The sequence below is a fragment of the Marmota flaviventris genome, chromosome 11, assembly GCF_047511675.1.
Source record: "Marmota flaviventris isolate mMarFla1 chromosome 11, mMarFla1.hap1, whole genome shotgun sequence".
Classification (NCBI taxonomy): Eukaryota; Metazoa; Chordata; class Mammalia; order Rodentia; family Sciuridae; genus Marmota; species Marmota flaviventris.
The window spans coordinates 112711790-112733402 of NC_092508.1; positions in this window are offsets into that span (position 1 = coordinate 112711790).

Consider the following 21613-nt stretch of genomic DNA (forward strand, 5'->3'; position numbering starts at 1 on the left):
TAGAGTTAGGGCTAGGATTATGGTTAGGATTAATTCTACGGTTAGCCTTAGGGTTAGGGCCAGTTTTAGGGTTAGGATTAGGTTTAGGGTAATGATTAGGGTTAGGGTTAGGGTTAAAACGAGGTGTAGAGCTCAGTTTAGGGCTTTGTTTTGGGTTAGGTTATGGCTAGGATTAGGGCTGAGGCTAATGTAAGAACTAGAGTTATGATTAGGGCTACTTGTAGTGTTACTGTTAGGGCTAGATCTAGTTTTAGGGTTAGGTATACTTTTAGGTGATGTTTGAGCTAGGGTTAGAGTAAGGTCAGAGTCAGGCCCAAGGTTAGTTTTAGGGTTAGGTTAGGACTGGAATTGGGGCTAATGTTACAGCTAGGTGTATGGTTAGGTTTAGGGTCAGGGTTAGGGTTATGGCTCGGTTTTGTTTTAGGGTTTGAACTAGATTAAGGCTAGTTTTAGTATTAGTGTTAGTGTTAGGGCTAGTGTTAGTGTGATGTTTAGGCTTAGGGTTAGGTTGGACTTAAAGTTATGGCTAGTTCTAGGGTTAGGGCTAGGGCTACTGTTGGGGCTAAAGTTAGGGCAAGTGTTACGGTTATGGTAAGGAATAGGGTTAGATCTAGGAATAGGGCTAGCGTGAGAGTTAGAATTAGTCTCAGTGCTAGAGGTAGGGCTAGGGCTAAATTAGGGCTAGGATCAGGTCTAGGATTAGTGCAAGGGTTAAGTCTAGAGTCTGAGTTAGGTTCAGATTTGGGTGAAGGGATGGAGTAATAGCAAGGTTCAGAACTAGGGCGAGGGATAGAATTAGGGATAGGGCTAGAGTTAGGGTTTGGGTTAGGATCAAGGTTAGTTATAGGGCTAGGATGAGGGTTAGCGTTTGTGTTAGGGTTATGGCAAGAATTAGGTCTAGGGTTAATATCAGGTTAGGGTTATGGTTATGAATAATTTTTTGGGTAAGATTTATGGCTAGTTTTAGTGTCAGAGTTAGGTTTAGGGTGAGGTTCAAGTTGAGAGCTAGGGGTATTATAATAGTCAGAGTCAGGTTTTGGGTTTGGGTTAGGTTGAGGTTTAGTGTTATGGCTCAAATTAGCATTAGGTTTGAGTTAGAGTTAGGATAATAGATAAGGTTATGTTTAGGCTTCAGGTTAGGTTGAGGGCTCAGATTAGGTTTAAGGTAATGGATAGGGTTAGGGTTAGGCCTAGGGTTAGCATTAGGTTTATGGTTATCATTAGGGTAATGGATAGGGTTAGAGCTAGGGTTAGGGCTAGGGTTGTGTTTAGGATTACGGCTAGATTTAGGGTTAAGGTTAGGGTTAAGGCTAGGGTTAGGTTTAGGGTATGGGCTAGGGTTTGAGCTAGGGTTAGTGCTAAGGATAGGGTTAGGCTTAGGATTAGGTCTAGGATTAGGGTTACCATTAGTGTTAAGTGTATGAACAGGTTTAGATGTTGCATTAGGGGGGGTTAGGGTTAGGTTTTGATTTGGGACTAGAGTTACTGTTATGCTTAGCATAATTTTTAGGTTTTGAGCTAGGGTTAGGACTATGGGAAGGTTTAGGTTTATGGTTAGGTCTAGGGTTAGGTTTACAGTTAGGGTTAGAGTAGGTTTAGTGTTAGGGCTAAGGTTATCGTGAAGTTTATGGTTATTTTCAGATGAATTGACAGGGTTAGAGCTAAGGTTATGTCTAGTTTTAAGTTTAGGATTAGGGCTAGGTCTAGGGCTATTGTTAGGGTTAGGGTTAGGCTTATAATTTTCTTACGCTTAGGTTAAGGGTAAGGGTCAGGGATTAAGTTTTAGGGCTAGGCTGAGGCTTCAGGTTAGAAACAGTGCTAGGGATAGAGTAAGGGTTAGGGTTAAGGTTAGGGCTAGGTTTAGCATTAGGTTTAGTGTTATGATTAGGGTAATGGCTAGAGTTAGAGCTAGAGTTTGGGCTATGGTTACAGTTAGGATTAGGGCTAGGATTGGGGTTAGGGTTTGGGCTAGGGTTATGTTTAGGGTAACAGCTAGGGTTTGAGCTAGTGTTAGTGCTAGGGCTAGATCGAGGATTAGGTTCAGCCATAGGTCTAGGGACAGGATTATGGTTGGTGTAGGGTTAAAGTTAAGTTTAGGGCTAGGGTTAACATTAGTGTTAGGATAAGGGTTAAGGTAATGGATATGGTGAGATGTAGGTTTATGTTTAAGTTTAGGATTAGATTAAATTTTAAGATTAATGTTAAGGCTACGGTTATGTTTAAGTTTAAAGTACAGTTAAGGTTTTGAGCTAGGTTTAGGGCTATGGCGAGTGTTAATTTAGGGTTAGGTCTATTGTTATTTTTCTTGTTAGGCTTAGGGTTACTTTTAGGGTTAAGGCTAGTGTTATCAATACATTTAGGTGTAGGTTTAGGTAAGGTGTAGGTTTAGAGCTAAGTTTAGGGCTAGGGTTAAGTTTAGGTTTAGGGCTAGGGTTAGGGTTTAGAGTAAGTTATAGGTCTAAGTTTATATTTATGGTAGGGTTAGGCTTTGAGTAAAGTTTGAGACTAAGGCTAGGGTTAGGTTTAGGGTTGGGGTTAGGGCTAGGGTTAGGGTTGGGGTTTCGCTTAGGGCTAGATTTAGGCCTAGAATTTGCTCTAGGTTTTGTGTTAGTTTAAGGCATAGAGTTAGACCTATGGGTAATGTAAGGGCTAGGATTATGATTAGGGCTAGTTGTAGGGTTAGGGTTATGGCTATGTCTAGTGTTAGGTTTAGGTTTTTGGTTAGGGTAAGTTTTAGAGATAGATTTAGTGTTAAAGGCAGGGTCAGTGTTCAGTTTAGAGTTAGAGTTAAGGTTAAAGCCAGAAGTGGGACTAGGTTTCAGTCTATGGGAGGATTAGTCATTGTGTTAAGTTAAGGTTTATTGTTAGGGCTAAGGCTAGGTTTTTGTTTAAGTCTAGAGCTAGAGTTAAGGCTAGATTTAGGATTAGGTTTAGGCCTAGAGCTATTGATAGGCTCTGATTTGTGTATAAGTTTACTGGTAAGGCTAGTGTTATTTTTTGGTCTAGCATTAGAGTCAGGTGTAGACCTGGGTTAGTGTTATGGTCAGAATAAGGGCCAGGGTTATGGTTAAGGTTTGGGATAATGTTTGAACTAGAATGAGGGCTAGGGTTAGGACTATTAATATGGTGAGAGTTTTCATTATCCTGAGGATTAGGGATAAGTCTAGGGTTACCATTAATGTTAGGGTTTTTCTTAGGTTTACGGATAGGGTTAAACCTAGTGTTAGGGGTAGGGGTAGGGTCAAGTTTAGGGTTAAAGCTAGGTTTAGGGCTCCAATTAGGGCTAGATTTGTGTTAGTGTTGGGGCTAGGGTTAGGGCAACAGCTAAAGTAAGAACCAGGGTTACAATTAGGGTTAGCTTTAGAGTCAGGGTTAGGGGTAGTTCTAGTGTTAGTGTTAGATTTACAGTTAGGGTGATATTTAGAGCTTGAGTTATTTTTAGCATAAGATTCAGGGTCAAGGTTAGCTTTAGGGTTTGAGTTACTACTCAAATTAGGGCTAGGTTTACTGTTAGGGTTTGGTTTAAGGTTAGCATCATGTTTAGAGCTAGGGTGAGTGTTAGGATATGAATCAGGGTCAGGGTTAGTTTTAAGGTTAAGGTTAGAGCTCAATTAGGGCTAGGATTAGTTCTTATAGTAGTTTCTGGTTTGGTTTAAGTTAAGGTTTAGGGTTAGGTCTATTATTCAGTTTTGTTTTAGTCTAGGGCTAGGGTTAGGGCTAGTTTTACAAATCGTATTAGGGTTAGGGCTAGTGTTAGTTTTAGGCTTACACTTAGGGTTAGGATTGTATTTATAGTAGGGTTAGGATTGTATTTATAGTTGGGTTTAGATCTAGCATTAGGCTAGAATTAATGATAGGGCAAGGGTTAGTGCCAGGGTTAGAGTTATGGTAAGGGATAGGGTTAGAACTAAGGATAGGATTAGTGTGAGAGTTAGAGTTAGTGATAGTGCTAAAATTAGAGTTAGGGATTTGCATAGGGGTAATTAAGGCTAGGATTAGGGCTAGGGGTAGTTTTCAGCTTAGGCCTAGTGATAAGGATAAGGTTAGCTTTAAGTTTAGGATAAAGAATGGCATTATAGCTAGATTTATACATAGGGTGAGGGTTAGAATTACAGTTAGGGTTTGGGTTGGGGTTATTGTTATGATTTAGGCAAGGTTTAGGTCTAGGATGAGGGCTAGTGTTTATTTTATACTCACGGCTAGGATTTGTGCTAGGCCTAATATCAGGTCTAGGGTTATGGTTAAAGATAGTTTTAGGGTTAGGCTTATGGCTACGAATAGTGAAGGGTTAGGTTTCGGGTAAGGGTCAGGTTTAGAGCTCGGGGAATTATTAGGATAAGGATTTGGCTTAGGTAAGGATTTAGGTTTATGGCTCAAATTAGCATTAGGGTTAGGTTTAGGGTATAGTTAGGATTGGTTTAAGGTTCAGGTTTTGTTTAGGGTAATTGATACAGTTAGCATTAGTGATAGGGTTAGTTTAGGCTTAGGGTTAGCATTATGGTAAGGGTTATCGTTAGGGTAATTGATAGGGTTAGAGATTAGATTAGAACTATAGTTAAGGTGAAAAATATGCCTTGATTTAGGGTTAGAGTTAGTGTTAAAATTAGGGTTAGGGTTAGGTTTAGAGTTATGTTTAGCATAAAGATTAGGTTTTGATCTAGGATTAGTTCTAGTTTTATGGTTAGGTCTAGGGATAGGATTACAGTAGGTTTAAGATTAGGGTTAGAGTTAGGGCTAGGGTTATCATTAACATTAGGGTTAGGGTTAAGGTAAAGGATAGGGTTAGTTTAGGTTTAGATTTGGTTTAGAGTAGAATTAGTGATAGTTTTAGGATTAGAGCTATGGTTATGTTTAGATTTATGGTTAGGTTTATGGTTTGATCTAGAGTTAGGACTATGCTGAATGTTAATTTTAGGGTTATGTCTCTGGTTAGTTTTCCAGTTAGGGTTAGGATTAACATAAGTGTTCTGGCCAGGATTGTAAATAAGTTTAGGTTTAGGGTTAGGGTAATGGTAGGTTTAGAACTAGGTTTAGGGCTAGGTTAAGTTTAGGATTTGGGCTAGGGTTAGGGTGAGATTTAGGGATAGGTCTATGTTTACGTTTAGGGTTAGGGTTAGGCTTTGACTATCTTAGGACTAAGGCGAGGGCTAGGGTTAAGTATAGGGCTAGTGTTAGGGTTAAGGTTATGCTTAAGGCTAGGTTTGGGCCTAAAATTAGCTCTATTTTTAATGTGAGGTTTAGGCCTAGGGTTAGGTCTATGGGTAATGTAAGATCTAGGGTTATGATTAAGGCTAGTTTTAGGGTTAGGGTTATGGCTGGGTCTAGAATTAGGTTTACGTTTTGGTTAGTTTCAGGTTTAGAGGTAGGTTTAGCATTAAGGGCAGGGTCAGTGTTTGGGTTAGAGTTAAAGTTAGGGTTACAGCCAGAATAAGGACTAGATTTAAGTCTAGGGTTTGAGTTAGTGTTTGGGTGAGGTAAAGGTTTTTATTAGGGGTAGGGCTCGGATTTTGTTTAGGTCTAGAGCTAGAGTTCAGGCTAGATTTAGGATTAGGTTTATGTCTATAGATAGTGGTAGGGTTAGGTTTAGGCATAAGATTACACGTAGGGCTAGTGTTAGGTTTTGGTTTAGGGTTAGGGTCAGGTTTAGCCCTAGGGTATATGTTATGTTCAGAATAAGGGCCAGTGTTAGGGTTAGGGTTTGGGATAGCATTAGAGCTAGAATGAGATTTACGGTTAGGACTGATAATTGGATTAGGGTTTGGTTAGCCTAAGGATTAAGGATAAGTCTAGGGTTACCATTAGATTTAAGGTTTTGCTCAGGGTAAGGCATAGGGTTAGGGCTAGGTTTAGGTTTATGGTTAGGGTTAAAGCTAGGTTTAGGGCTCTGATTAGGACTAGTTTTTGTGTGAGGTTTAAGGCTAGGGTTAGGACAATGGCTAATATAGGATATAGGGTTACCATTAGGGTTAGAAGTAAGGATAAGTCAAGTGTTAGTGTTAGGTTTAAGATTCGGGTGATATTTATAGCTAGTGTTAGTTTTAGGATATCAGTAAGGTCTGGGTTAGTTGTAGGGTTAGGGTTAGAACTCGACTTAGGGCTAGGGTTACTGTTAGGGTTCAGTTTAAGTTTAGGATGGTGTTTAGAGCTAGGATGAATGCTAGAATGTAATTCAGGTTCAGTGTTATATTTAAGGTTATGATTAGGACTCGAATTAGGGCTAGGGTTAGATCTAAGTGTAGTGCTAGGGTTTATTTTAAGTTAAGGCTAGAGTTAGTCCTGTTGCTCTATTTTGTTTCAGTGCTATGGTTAGGGTTAGAACTAGTTTTATTATTATCTTTAGGGTTAGGGCTAGGGTTATGGTTAGGTTTACGATTAAGGCTAGATTCAAGGTTTTGTGTTAGGTATAGGTCAAGAATTAGGGCTAGGACTATTGTCAGGTGAAGGTTTATATTAAGTGATATTTTTATGTTTAGGTTTATGGCTAGGTAAAATTAAAGTGCTAAGTTTAGGGAAAGGGTCAGAATAAAAGCTGGGGTATTATTAGGGTCAGAGTCAGGATTATTTTAGGACTAGGGTTAGCATTAGGTTGGGATTTGGCTAGGGTAAATATAAGGTTAGAGCTATGGTTTGGGTTAGGGTTAGGGCTCGTGTTAAGTTAGGGTTAGGGTGAAAGCTATGGTTAGATATCAGATTTGGGCTAAGTTTTGGTTAGCATTAGTTTTAAGATTATGGCTAGTGTATGATCTAGGGTTATGATTAGAACTAGTTTTAGAATTAGGGTTATGATTAGATCGAGATTTAGAGTAAGTTTTAGGTTTAGGGTGATGTTTAGAGATTGTGTTAGTGTTAATGTCAGAGACACATTCAGAAGTAATTTTAGGGTTAAGATTAGGACTCGAATTAGTTCTAGGCTTAGGGCTAGAGGTAAGGTTAGGGTTTGGTTTAGGTAAAAGTTTAGGGTTAGTGTTATGGTTCAGTTTTGTTTTAGGTCTAAGCCTATGGTTAGGGCTTGTTTTAGGATTAGCGTTAGGGTTAGGGCTAGTGTTAGTGTTTGGTTTATGTGTAGAATTAGGGTTAGATTTAGTGTTAGGTTTACATCTAAGGTTAGGGCAAGGTTTAAGTTTAGGGCTAGTGTTATTCTAGACTATGGCTAGGAATAAGGTTACGGTAAGTGATAGGGTTAGAATTAGGGCTAGGATGGAGTAGTCTTGAAGCTAGGCTTAGGATTAGGTTTAGAATTAGTGGTAGGGTTAGTGTTAGGGTTAGTCCTAGGGTTAAGGTTAAGGCTAAAGTTAGTGTTAGGGTTAGGGTTTGGGTTAGGTTTAGTGTAAGCAATGGGGTTATAACTAGTTTTAGGGCTAGGGAAAGTGTTAGAATTATGGTTAGGGTTATGATTAAGGCTAGGTTTTGGTCTAGGATGAGAGCTAGTGTTCATCTTAGGGTTAGGGCTAGGATTAGGGCTAGGGTTACAGTTAGGAATATGTTTTGGGTTATGTTTATGGTTAGGTCTAGGGTAAGGGTTAGATTTAGAGTAAGGGTCATGTTTAGAGCTATGTGTATTATTAGGGTCAGTGTACAACTTAAGGTTTGGTTTAGGTTAAGGTTTAGGTTTAAGGCTCGAATTAGCATTAGTGTTAGTGGTAGGGTTAGGGTAATGAACAGGATTGGGATTAGAGTTCAGGTTAGTTTTAGGGCAATGGATAGGATAGGTTTAGGGATTGCAATAGGCTTAGGGTTAAGCCTAGGGTTAATATTAGGGTTAGGATTATGGTTAGGGTAATGGATAGAATTAGAACTAGGTTTAGGGCTAGGGTTATTGTTAGGATTAGGGCTAGGGTTAGGGTAGTGGATATAATTAGAGCTATGCTTAGGGCTATGGTAAAGGTTAGGATTAGGGCTAGTGTTAGGTTAGGTATAGGACTTTTGTTATGTTAAGGGTAAAGTTTAGGCTTTGAGCTAGGGTTAGGTCTAAAGCAAGGCTTAGGGTTAGGGTTAGGGCTAGGGTTAGATTTAGGGTTATGCTTACGGCTATGTTCAGGCATAGGATTAGGGCTAGATTTTGTGTTAGTTTAGGCCTATGGTTATGGCCATGGGTAATGTAAGAGCAAGGGTTATGATTAGGGCTAGTTTAGGGTTAGGGTTACGGCTAGGTGTAGTGTTAGGTATACGTTTTGGGTTAGTGTCAGGTTTAAAGCTAGGTTCAGTGTTAGAATCAGGGTCAGTTTTTGGGATAGAGTTAGGGTTAGGGTTAGAGCCAGAATTAGCACTAGGTGTAGGGCAAGTATTCGGTTTATGTTAAGAGTTATAGTAGGGCTAGTGCTAGGTTTTTGTTTAGGCCTAAGGCTAGAGTTATAGCTATATTTAGGATTAGATTTGGGTCTAGGTCTAGTGTTAGGCTTAGGTATAGTTATAGGGTTACCAGTAGGGCTAGTGTTAGGATTTGGTTTAGATTTATGGTCAGGTTTAGACCTAGGGTTACTGTTAGGGTCAGATGAGGGTCAGGGTTAGGTTTAGAGGTAGAATGAGGGCTAGGGTTAAGACTAGTAATATAGTTAGAGTTTAATTTAGGCTAAGGATCAGGATTAGAACTAGGGTTAGCCTTTGGGTTAGGGTTTGGCTTAGTATAACTAATAGGGTTAGAGTTAGGGTTAGGGCTAGTGTTAGGGTTAGAGTTGGGGCTAATATTAGGGTTAAACCTAGGGTTAGGGCTTGGATTAGGGGTGGAATTTGTGTTAAATTTAGTGCTATGGTTTGGACAATGACTAATGTATGAACTAGGGTTTTGATTAAGGCTAGTTACAGTTAGGTTAAGGCGAGATATAGTGTTATTAATGTTATTAATGTTATTAATATTAGGGTGATTTTTAGAGCTAGGATTAGTGTTAGGGTCTGTGTCAGGGTCAGGGTTAGTTTTAGACTTAGTTTTAGGGCTAGTTGTAGTGTTAGTGTTTGATTTAGGTTAAGAGTTAGGATTGGGGCTATGGCTTGGTTTTGGTTTATGGCTAGTGCGATGGATAGGGCCAGTTTTAGGATTCACATTAAGGTTATGACTTAAAATTAGGCTTAGGTGTAGGGGTAGGTCAAGTGTTAGGGTTAGGTTTAAGATTAGGGTGATATTTATAGCTAGAGTTAGTGTTAGGATATCAGTCATGTCAGGGTTAGTTTTAGGATTATGGTTAGGACTCGAATTAGGGCTAGGTTTACTTTATGGTTCAGTTTAAGTTTAGGGTGGTGTTTAGAGCTAGGATGAGTGTTAGGGTATAAGTCAGGTTCAGGGTTATTTTTAAGGATATGATTAGGACTCGATTTAGGGCTAGGGTTAGTCTAGCTGTAGTGCTAGGGTTTGGTTTAAGTTAAGCTTAGTGTTAGGCCTTTTGCTCGGTTTTGTTTTAGTGCTATGGTTAGGGTTAGGGCTAGTTTTATGATTAGCTTTAGGGTTAGGGCTAAGGTTATGGTGAGGTTTCGGATTAGGGCTAGATATAAGGCTAGGATTAAGGCTAGGTTTTGTGTTATGTTTAGTGCAAGAATTAGGGCTAGGACTAATGTCAGGTCTAGGTTTATAGTTAGTGATATTTTTAGGGTTAGGTTTAGGGCTAAGTCAAATTAAAGTGTTACGTTTAGGGAAAAGGTCATATTAAGAGCTGGGGTATTATTAGGGTCAGGGTCAGGCTTCAGGTTTGGGTTAGGTTAAGGTTTAGGGCTAAGGTTCAAATTAGCATTAAGTTAGAATTAGGGTTAGGGTAATGGATAGTGTTAACTTTAGGGTTCAGGTTAGGTTTAAGGTAATGGATATGGTTAGGGTTTGTGATAGGTTTAGGGTTAGGCCTATGGTTAGCATTAGGGTTATGGATATTTTTAGGGTTAGACCTAGGGTTAGGGCTAGGATAATGGTTAGAATTAGGGCTAGAGTTAAGGTTATGGACAGGGTGAGGGCAAGGGTTAGAGTTAGGATTAGGTTTAGGGGATGGTTTAGGATTTGAGCTAATTTTTTTCTATGGCTAAGGTTAATTTAGGGTTTGGTCTAGGTTTATGGTCATGGTTAGTGTTACAGTTAGGGCTAGCGTTATCATTAGGGTTAGGGTAATAGGTATAAATGTAAGGTTATATGTAGATTTAAGTTGAGGTTAGCATTAGGTTTAGGTTTAGGATTAGGGTTAGGGTTTGAGCTCCTTAGATTTAGGGTTAGGGTTAGATTTAATGTTAGTTCTAGGGTTAGGTTTATGTTTAGAGTTAGGGTAGGTTTAGCTTTAGGTCTAGTGTAATCATTAGTGTTAAGTTTAGGCTTATGGTATTGGTAAGGTTTGAACTAGGTTTACTACTAGGCTTAATGTTAGGATTAGGGCTGGAGTTAGGGTTAGGGTTCGGCCTTGGGTTAGTGTTAGGGTTAGGTTAAGTGTAAGTATCAGGGATTGAGTTAGATTTAGGACTAGGGTGAAGGTTAGGGTTACAGTCTGGGCTAGGCTAGGGTTAGAATTATGTTTAGGGCTAGCGTTAGCATTAGTTTTAGGGTTATGGTAAGTGTAATGGATAGAGTTAGAGCTAGGCTTTGGGCTATGGTTACAGTTAGGGTTAGGACTAGAGTTAGGGTGAGGTTTAGGGTTTGGGTTAGGTTTAGGGCTAGAGTTATGGTTAGGGCTAGGTTTAGGGTTAGTGTTATGCTTAGGGTTTGGTTTAGGGCTGTAATTAGGGCTAGATTTTTGTGTGAGGTTTAGGGCTAGTTTTAGGTATATTGGAAATGTAAGAGCTAGAGTTATGGTTATGGCTAGATTTAGAGTTTGTCTAGTGTTAGGGTTAGTTTTTGGGTTAGGATAATGTTTAGAGTTAGGGTTTTTGTTTGGGTAAGTGTCAGTGTTCAGGTTAGGATTAGTTTTACTGTTAGGTCCAGAATGAGGACTAGGGTAGGTCTAGGGGTAGAGTTAGTGTTTGGTTTAGGTTAAGAGTTATTGTTAGGAGTAAGGCTAGGGTTGTGGCTACATTTAGAATTAGGTTTAGGTCTATTGCTAGTGTTAGTGTTAGGTTTAGGGTTAGGGTTACTGGTAGGGCTAGTGTTAGGTTTCGTATAAGGGTTAGGGTCAGTTTTAATCGTAAGTTTATAGTTAGGGTCAGAATAAGGGTCAGAGTTAGGTTTAGGGTTTGGGTTAAGTTTAGAGCTAGAATGAGGGCTAGGTTTAGGACTAGTAGTAGAGTTAGAGTTTGGGTTAGGCATAGAATTAGGGTTAGGAATAGGGTAGCAATAGGGTGAGGGTTTGACTAAGTGTAAGAAATAGGGTTAGAGCTAGGATTAGGACTAGGGATAGGGTTAGGTTAGGGCCAAGGTTAGGGTTACGGTTAATGCTAGGGTTAGGCTTTGAATTAGGGCTAGGTTTTGTGTTAGGTTTAGGGCTATGGCTAATTTAAGAAATGGCATTATGTTTAGGGCTCGTTTTAGGGTTAGGTTTAGGTTGAGGTCTAGTGTTAGGATTAGGTTTAGGGATAGGGTGATGTATAGAGCTAGGGTTAGTGTTAAGGTCAGAGTCAGGGTTAGTATTAGTTCTAAATTTAGAATTAGGACTCAAATTAGGGCTAGGTGTAGTGTTAGGTTTTGGTTTATGTTAAGTATTAGGGTGAGTGCTATGGCTCGGTTTGGCTTGAGGGCTAGGTCTAGGGTTAGAGTTAGTTTCAAATTAGCATTAGGGTTAGAGCTAGTGTTAAGGTGTGGTTTTGGCTTAGGGTTAGGCTTATATTTAGAGTTAGGGTTAGATCTAGGTTTAGGGCTACAGTGAAGGTTAGGGCTAGGGTTAGGTCTAGGGTTTGAGTTATCATAAGTGATAGGGTTAGATCTAGGGATAGGACTAGGGTGAGAGTTGGAGTTAGTGTTAGGGTTAGATTTAGGGTTAGAATTAGGGCTTAGTTCAGGCTAGGTTTAGAGCTAGGTTTAGTATTAAGGCTGAGCCTAGGTTTATCGCTAGTGTTATGATTATGGTTATGGTTAGGTATGATGTTGTAGATAGCTTTAAAACTAGGGTGAGGTTTAAAATTAGGGTTAGGTTTATGGTTAGTGTTAAGTTTAGAATTAAGACTAAGAAAAGGAATAGGATTAGGGCTAGAGTTTGTTTTAGGGTTAGGGCTTTATTAGGGCTAGGGCTAATGTCAGGTCTAGGGTTATGGTTAGAGATAGTTTTAGGGTTAATATTATTAGGGTTAGGATTATGTTTATGGATATCATTAGGTTTAGGGTTCAAGTTAGGTTTATGGTAATGTATAGGTTTAGGGTTAGGAATAGGTTTAGGGTTATCCTAGGGTTAGCATTGGGGTTAGGAAAAGGATTAGGGTAATGGATAGGATTACAATGGGGTTAGGGCTAGGTTTATGGTTAGGATAAAGGCTAAGGTTAGGGTTATGTTTTGGGTTATGTCAAAAGTTAGGGTTAGAGTTAGGTTTAGGGTAAGGTTTAGGGCTAGATTTAGGGTTATGGTTAGGGTTAAAGGTAGTGTTAGGGCTACTATTAGGAATAGATTTTGGGTTAGGTTAGGGCTAGGTTTAGGGATACAGCCAATGTGAAATCTAGGGTTATGATTAGAACTAGTTTTAGGGTTAGGGTTAGGGCTAGGTCTAAGGTTAGGTTTAGGTTTAGTTTTTGAGTGATGTTTAGAGGTAGGGTTAGTGTTAGGGTCAGAGTTTGTTTTAGGGTTAGGGATAGGACTCTAATTAGGGCTAGGTTTAGGGCTAGGTGTAGGCTTAGGGCTTGGTTTTTATGTTCAAGGTTAGGGTTAGGGCTAATGTAAAGGCAAGTGATAGGATTATGGTAAGGGATAGGGTTAAAACTATAAAAAGGACTAAAGAAAGAGTTAGAGTTAGACTTAGGGATAGGGTTAGGTTAGGTTTAGGGCTAAATTTGGGTTAGAATTTGGTCTATCATTTGTATTAGGGTTAGGCCTAGTTTTAGGCTTAGGAGTAGGTTTAGGTATAGGGTTAGGTTTAGAGGAAGACATAGGGATAGAACTAGACTTAGGGCTAGGTCAAAGGTTAGAATTAGGTTAGGGCTAGTGTTATGGTTTTGTTTAGTAATAAATAAGGCTAGATTTAGGGCTAGGATGAGGGTTAGGGTTTGTTTTAGGGTTATGGCAAGAATTAGGGCTAAGGCTATTGTAGGCTGTAGGCTTACGTTAGGGATAGATTGAGGGTTAGATTTATGGCTAGGTGTAGTGTGAGGGCTCGGTTTAGGGTAAGGGTCAGGTTTAGAGCTAGGGGTATTATTAGGGTAAGAATTAGGTTTCAGGTATGGTTTAGGTTAGGGTTTAGGTTTAGAGCATGAATTAGCATTAGGGTTTGGTTAGGGTAATGATATGTTTTGGTTTAGGGTTCATGTTAGGTGTAGGGTAATTGATAGGGTTAGAGTTAGCAAAAGGGTTAGGGTTAGGCCTAGGGTTAGCCTTCGTGTTATGGTTGTGCTTAGGATAATGGATAGGGTTAGGGCTAGGGTTATGGTTTGTATTAGGGCTAGAGTTAGTGTTAGGCCTAGGGACAGGTTTAGGTTCCGGTTTAGGATATGGTTTAGAGTTTGAGCTAGGGTAGATCTAGGGCAAGGGTTAGGTTTAGGGTAAGGACTAGGTTATAGTTACGGTTATTGTCAAGAAAAGTGTTAAGCTTAGGGCTAGGGTTATCTTTAGGTTTAGCGTATTGGATAGGGTTTGATTTCGTGTTAGCCTTAGGTTTTGGCTTAAGGTTAGGATTAGGGATAGGCTTAGGTTTAGGTTTAGGGTAATGGTTAGGGTTTGAGCAGGGGTTAGCTCTATGGCAAGGGTTAGGTTTATGGCTATGTCTAGGGTTAGGGTTAGGGTAAATTTAGGGTAATGGCTAGAGTTATCATCAGGGTTAAGGTTAGAGTTAGGGTAATGGGTAGGGTTAGAGCTGGCTTAGGGCTAGGGTTATTATTAAGGTTAGGGTTAGAGTTAGGGTAATATTTAGGGTTAGAGCTAGGGTTAGGGATAGCGTTAAGGTTAGGATAAGGGCTAGGGTTAAGGTTAGGCTTAGGTTTAGGCCATGGGTTAGTGTTAGGGTTAGGTTAAGTTTAAGGGTTAGGGATTGAGCTAGTGTTTGGACTAGGATGAGGATTAGGGTTAGAGTCAGTGTGAGGGTTAGGGCTATGGTTAGCATCAGTGTTAGGGTTAGGGCAATGGATAGTGTTAAAGGTAGGTTTTGGCATATGATTATGGCTAGTTTCAGGGTTAATGATATGGCTAGGTCTAGTGTTAGGGTTATATTTTTTGTTAGGATAAGCTTTAGAGCTAGGGTTTGTGTTAGGGTAAGGGTCAGTTACCAGTAAAGGGTTAAGTTTATTGTTAGGGCCAGCGTTAGGTCTATGGTGTGGTCTAGGGGTAGGGTTAGTGTTTGGCTAGGTTAAGGGTTATTATTAGGTCTAGGACTAAGGTTTGTTTAGGGCTAGGTCTAGAGTTATCACTAGATAAAGGATTAATTGGAGTTCTAGGTCTAGTATTAGGTTAAGGTTTAGTTATAGGTTTACAGGTAGTGCCAATGTTAGGGGTCGGTTTAGTGTTAGGGTCAGGTTTACTTCTATGGTTAGTGTTAGGGTCAGAATAAGGGTCAGGGTTAGATTAGGTTTTGGGATAGAGATAGAGCTAGGTTGAGGATTAGGGTTAGAACTAGTAAGAGAGTTAGGTTTTGGGTTATGCTAAGAATTAGGTTTAGGACTAGGGAAGCTTTAGTGTTAGAGTTTGGCTTAGGGTAAGGGATAGGGTTAGCGCTAGTGTTAGGGCTAAGGTTAGGATTAGGTTTAGGGTTCGGGTTAAATCTAGGGTTAGAGCTTGGATTAGGGCTAGGCTAGGTTTGTTGTTAGCTTTAGGGCTATGGCTAATGTAAATGTAGGGTTACAATTAGGGCTAGTTTTAGGGTTAGTGTTTCATCTAGGTTTAGTGTTTGGTTAGGTTTAGTGTTAGGGTTATGTTTAGGGTAATGGATTGTTTAGGGTTAGTGAACATGTTAGGGTTAGGCCGAGGGTTAGCATTAGGGTTAGGATTAGGGTTAGGGTTAGGGTAGTGGATAGGGTTAGAGCTAGGGTTAGGGCTATGTTTATGGTTAGTGTTAGTGTTAGGGTTAGTGTTATGTTTAGGGTTATTGCAAGGATTAAAGTTAGGATTAGGTTTAGGGTAAGCATTAGGACTTGGCTGAGGTTTAGAGTTATGGTTAATGCTAGGGTTTGGGCTCACATTAGGGTTAGATTTTGGGTTATATTAGGGATAGTGTTAGGGACATAGCTAATATAAGAACTAGAGTTATGATTAAGGCTAATTTTCGTGTTACAGTTAGGGCTAAGTCTAATTTTATGGTTAGGTTTAAGTTCAGGGTGATGTTTTGAGCTAGGGTTAGTGTTAGGTTCAGATTCAGGGTCAGGGTTAGTTTTAGGGTTGGGGATAGGACTAAAATACGGGTAGGCTTAGGGCTAGATGTAGGGTTAGTATTTGGTTTAGGTTAAGGGTTAGGGTTAGTTCTATGGCTCATTATGTTTTAGGGCTAAGGCTAAAGGTAAGGGTAGTTTTACGATTAATGTTAGTGTTATTGCTAGTGATATGGTGAGTATAGGCTTAGGGGTACATTTCAAGTTATGGTTAATTCTAGGGCTAGGGCTATGGCTGGGTTAGGGATAAGGTTATGTCTAGTGTTTTGGTTATGGTAAGGGATAGGTTTAGAACTAGGAATAGATCTAGGGTGATAGTTAGAATTAGTCTTAAGGCTAGGGTTAGTGTTAAGTTTAGGGCTAATTTAGGGCTAGGAATATGTCAAGGATTGGTGTTAGGGTTAGGCCTAGGGTTAGGTCTATGTTTCAGATTAGGTTTAGGGTTAGGTTTAGGGGAAGGGATGGGGTTATAGCAAGGTTTAGGGTTAGGGTGATGATTAGAATTAGGTTTAGGTCTAGGGATATGTTTGTGTTAGAATTAAGGCTAGATTTGGGGTAAGGATGAGGGCTAGGATTTGTGTTAGGGTTAGGGCAAGTTTTAGGGATAGGGATAATGTCAGGTTTAGGTTTACAGCTAGAGATAGTTATAGAGTTAGGTTCATGACTAGGTCTAATGTTAGGTTTAGGGTAAGGCCAGGATAAGAGTCAGGTGTATTTTTAAAGTCAGAGTCAGGTTTTGGGTTTGTGTTAGGTTAAATATTAGGGTTAAGGCTCAAACTAGCATTAGGGTTAGAATTAGGGTTACATTTATGGATAGGTTTGGGTTTATGATTCAGGGTAAGATTAGAGTAATTGGTGGGATTAGGGTTAGGCCTATGTTTAGCATTTGGGTTAAGGATTTTGTTAGGGTAATGAATAGCATTAGAGCTAGGGTTAGGGCTAGGGTTTAGAATACTATTAGGGCTAGAGTTAGGGTTAGTGCTAGGGCAAGGGTTAGGGTTTGGGTTAGGTTTAGGATACAGTTAGGTTTTGAGCTAGGATTAGTTCTAGGGTGAGGGTTAGGTTTAGGATTATGTCTAGGGTTAGATTTACAGTTAAGGTTAGTGTTAGTGTTAGGGTTAGAGCTAAGGTTATCTTTAGAGTTAGGTTAATGGATAGTATTAGATGTCATTTTAGGGTTAGTGGTAGCTTTAGGTTTAGGATTAGTGTTAAGGTTAGGGCTAAGATTATCATTTGAGTTAGGGAAATGGATAGGGTTAGATGTCAGGTTAAGTTAAGGGGTAGTTTTAGGTTTAGGGTTAGTTTTAGGGTTTGGGCTAGGGTTAGTGTTAGAGTAAGGGTTAGGGTTTTACCTAGGGTTAAGGCTATGATGAGGGTTAGGTCTAGGATTAGGTTTACAATTAGGATTAGAGCTAGGCTTATCATTAGAGTTAAGGTTTGGTTTAGGGTAATGGATAATTTTAGAGATAGTATTAGGGCTAGTGTTAACATTATGATTAGGGCTAGGATTAGCATTAGGTTTAGGGCTAGAGCTAGGGTTATGTTTAGGTTTCAGTTTTGGGTTTTATCTAGGTTTAGGTCTAAGGCGAGGGTTAGGGTTAGTGTGAGGGTTAGGCTTATTGTAAAAATTAAGGTTAGGTTAGGGTTAGGGTTACACTTTGGGCTAGATTGAAGTCTAGGATTATGGCTAGGTTTTGTGTTAGGTTTAGAGCTAGTTTTAGTGCTATGGTAATGTAAGGGTTATGTTTATGTGTCGGAGACCAGCTCCAACAGGGGGTCTCAGGAGACGAAAGGATGGTGAGGAGTCGGCGAAAGAGGGGTGGAGAAACAACACAGACACCAAAGTGAAGGTGTTGATCCCCATCTTTACTTGTGAAGCTGATCATATATCCTTTTCATTTTGGCAGGCTCACAGTAGTTTGTGGTTACAAAACAGGAATCATTATTCAAAGAAACAAAATATTATGTAGCTACAATTAGAATAGAAGAATGTATCTTGGCTTATGCATAAACAAGCATTTGTACTTTCAGTTCGCGTTTTGCTTTGAGCTGTTTCTGCTTAGTTAACTTTTAATAATAGTTAGAAATGTCCCAAACTATTGGCCTATACCTTGACTATTCTTTCTTGACTTACTGACTGGAACCGGTGCCATGGTTACAGCAAGTGGTTGACTTGTTATTAATTTTAATCAAACAAGAGTAAGAGCACAAACTATTGTGCACAGGAACAAGAACAAGTTGCCCAGTACCAAGCATTAATCTGTCTTCTTAACATTAATTTTTCTTCTCTAGATTTTAATTTAATTTCTCAAAAATTTCCTTGACAGGAATACAGGGAGTTTTTCATTAGACATTAACAATTTACACTCCACAGCTGAATCATTGCATTTAGAGCAAACAGATCTATTCTTTAGAAGTAGTTGCATTAATTGGGAAAGTCATGTTTTTTCCTTCATACTTAATGGTCATATGAGAAATCGCAACTATACTTATTAAAGGAATACAAAAACAAATCAGCCCATTCCCAGAAACATACTGCGCTCCTCCAGAGGATGGACGCCTTGTGCCATCCACCTCAGTAGGGCCTTGCCATTGCCTGAGTCAGGGGAGGGGCGCAGCATTTATAGTTATGGCTAGGCCTAATGTTAGGTTTAGGTTTCAATTAGTGTCAGTTTTATAGCTAGGGTTAGTGTTAGTGTCAGGGTCTGTGTTTGGATTAGGGTTAGGGTTAGGACTAGAGCCAGAATTAAGATTGGTTAGGTCTAGAAGTAAGGTTAGTGTTTGGCTTTGCCTAAGAGTTATCATTAGAGCTAGGGTTAGTTTTTTGTTTAGGTCTTTGTTAAAGATAAGTCTAGATTTATGATTAGGTTTATTCTAGGGCTAGTTTTAGGGTTTGGTTTAGGTTCAGTATCAGAATAAGGGTCAGGGTTAGGGTTAGAATTTGGGTTATGGTTATAACAAGAATGAGGGCTAGGGTTAGGACTAGTAATAGGATTAGGTTTTGGGTTAGACTAAGGATTATTTTTAATACTAGGGTTAGTATTATGGTTGGGGTTTGATTAGTGTAAAGTATATGGTTAGAGCTAGGTTTTGGGTTAGGGTCATGGCTATGTTAGGGTTAGGGTTAGGGTGAAAGCTAGGGTTAGGTATCAGAATTTGGCTAGGTTTGGTTAGATTTAGGTTTAAGGTTACGGCTGATGTATGATCTAGGGTTATGATTAGAACTAGTTTTAGAATTAGGGTTAGGACCAGGTCTAGTGTTAGGTTAAGGTTTAGGTTTAACATGATGTTTACAGGTAGGGTTAGTGTTAAGGTCAGATACAGGTTTAGGGGTAGATTTAGGGTTAAGATTAGGATTCATATTAGAGCTAGGCTTAGGGCTAGATATAAGGTAAGATTTTGGTTTAGGTAAAAGTTTAGTGTTATTCTTATGGCTCAGTTTTGTTTTAGGGCTAAGCCTATGTTTAGGGCTAGTTTTAGGATTAGCATTAGAATTAGGGCTAGTGTTTAGGATAGGTTTAGATGTAGAATTAGGGTTAAACTTACAGTTAGGTTTAGATCTAGGATTAGGGCAAGGTGTAAGGTTAGAGCTATGGTTATTCTAGGCTATGGCTATGAATAAGGTTATGGTAAGTGATAGTGTTAAAATTAGGGCTACGTCTAGGGCAAGAGTTATAGTTAGTCTTAAAGCTAGGATTATGGTTAGGTTTAGGATTTTAGCTAGGATTAGTGTTAGGGTTAGTCCTAGGTTTAAGGTTAGGGCTAGGTTTAGTGTTAGGGTTAGCGTTTGGGTTAGGTTTAGGCAAGCAATGGGGTTATAACTAGGTTTAGGGCTAGGGAAAGGGATAGAATTAGGGTTAGGGTTATGATTAAGGCTAGGTTTGGGGCTAGGATGAGAGCTAGTGTTCATATTAGGGTTAGGGCTAGGATTAAGGCTAGGGCTAATGTCAGGTCTAGGGTTACAGTTATAGATAGGTTTCGGTTTATGTTTATGATTAGGTCTAGTGTAAGGGTTAGATTTAGGTTAAGGTTCAAGTTTAGGCTATGTGTATTAATAGGGTCACTGTACAGCTTAAGGTTTGTTTTAGGTTAACATTTAGGTTTAGGGCGCAAATTAGCATTAGGGTTAGAGTTAGGGTTAGAGTAATGAATAGGCTTAGGATTAGTGTTCAGGTTAGTTTTAAGGCAATGGATAGGTTTAGGGATTGTGGTAGTGTTAGGATTAAGCCAATTGTTAGCATTGGGGTTAGGATTATGGTTAGGGTAATGGATAGAATTAGAGCTAGGATTAGGGCTAGTGTTATCGTTAGGATTATGGCTAGGATTAGGGTAGTTGATATAATTAGATTATTATATCAACTATATATAGTTAGGGCTATGATTAATGTTAGGATTAGGCCTAGTGTTAGGTTTGGTTTTGGGACAGGGCTAGGGTTATGTTAAGGGTAAAGGTTAAGCTTTGAGCTAGGGTTAGGTCTAAAGCAAGGCTTAGGTTTAGGGTTAGGGCTAGGCTTAGGTTTAGGGTTACACTTAGGGCTATGTTCAGGCCTAAAATTAAGGAGAGTTTTTGTGTTAGTTTAGGCCTAGGATTAGGGCCATGTCTTTTGTAAGAACTAGGGTTATGATTAGGGCTAGTTTTAGGGTTAGGGTTATGGATAGGTGTAGTAGGGTTAGATTTGGGGGAAGGGATGGGGTTATAGCAAGATTCAGAACTAGGGTGAGTGATAAAATTAGGGATAGGGCTAGAGTTCTGTTTCGGGTTAGGATCAAGGCTAGGTTTAGGGCTAGGATGAGGGCTAGATTTTGTGTTAGGGTTATGGCAAGAATTAGGGCTAGGGCTAAATCAAGTCTAGGGTTATAGTTAGGGATAGTTTTCAGGTTAGATTTATGGCTAGGTCTAGTTTCAGAGTTAGGTTTACGGTGAGGTTCAAGTTGAGAGCTAGGGTATAGTCAGAGTCAGGTTTTGGGTTTGTGTTAAGTTGAGGTTTAGGGTTATGGATCAAATTAGAATTAGGTTTGAGTTAGGGCTAGGGCAATGGATAAGGTTAGGTTTAGGCTTCAGGTTTGGTTTAGGGCTCAGGTTAGATTTAGTGTAATGGATAGGGTTAGGGTAAGGCCTAGGGTTAGCATTAGGTTTATTTAGGGTTAAAGCTAGGGTAGGGCTTGGGTTAGGCTAGGTTTTGCAATAGGTTAGGGCTATGGCAAATGTGAGAACTTAGCTATGATAGGGCTAGTTTTAGGGTTAATGTTAGAGCTAAGTATAGTTTTAGGGTTAGGTTTAGTGTTAGAGTGATGTTTAGATCTAGGGTTAGTGTTGGTGTCAGGGTCAGTGTTCAGTTCAGACTTATGGTTAATGTGAAAGCAGTATTAGGACAAGGGTTAAGATTAGGGGAAAGGTTAGTTTTTGGCTTTAGGCTAAGGGTTATTATTAGGGCTAGGGTAGGTTTTTCTTTAGCTCTAGGCATAGAGTTACAGATAGATAAGGATTAGGTTTAGGTCTAGGGCTAGTGATTGTGCTAGGTTTAGGTATAAGTTTACCATGAAGTCTAGTATTAGTGTTAGGTTTAGGGTTAGGTTCAGGTTTAGACCTATGATTACTGTTAGGGTCAGAATAAGGGTTAGGCTTAGCATTAGGATTTGGTTTATGGTAGAGCTAGAATGAGGACTAGGGTTAGTGTTTGGGTTAGATTAAAGATTAGGTCTAACCTAATTCTAATCCTAATTTTAACCTTACCCAAACCCTATCCCTATGGGTTAGGTTAAGGATTAGGATTACAATTACAATTAGGATTAGCATTAGGTTTAGAGTTTGGCATAGGGTAAGGGATAGGGTTAGAGCTAGGATTAGGACTAGGGTTGGGGTTAAAGCTAGGGTTAAGTCTACGGTTAGGAATAGGACTAAATTAGGGCTAAGATTATGGCTAGGGTTAATTTTGGGGTTAGGCCTAAAGTTAGGTTTATGGTTAGGATTAATGCTTGGTTTAGGGCTAGGATAAGGGCTGGGGTTTGTGTTAGGTTTAGGACTAGGATTACAGCTATGGCTAATGTCAGGTTTAAGGTTAGGTTTGGGGATAGTTTTAGGATCAGGTTATGGCTAGGTCTAGTGTAAGTGTTAGGTTTAATTTAAATTCAGCCTTAGAGCTAGGAAACTTATTAGGGTCATGGTCATTGTTAGAGTATGCTTGAGGTTAGGGTTTATGGTTAGGGCTTGAGTTAGCA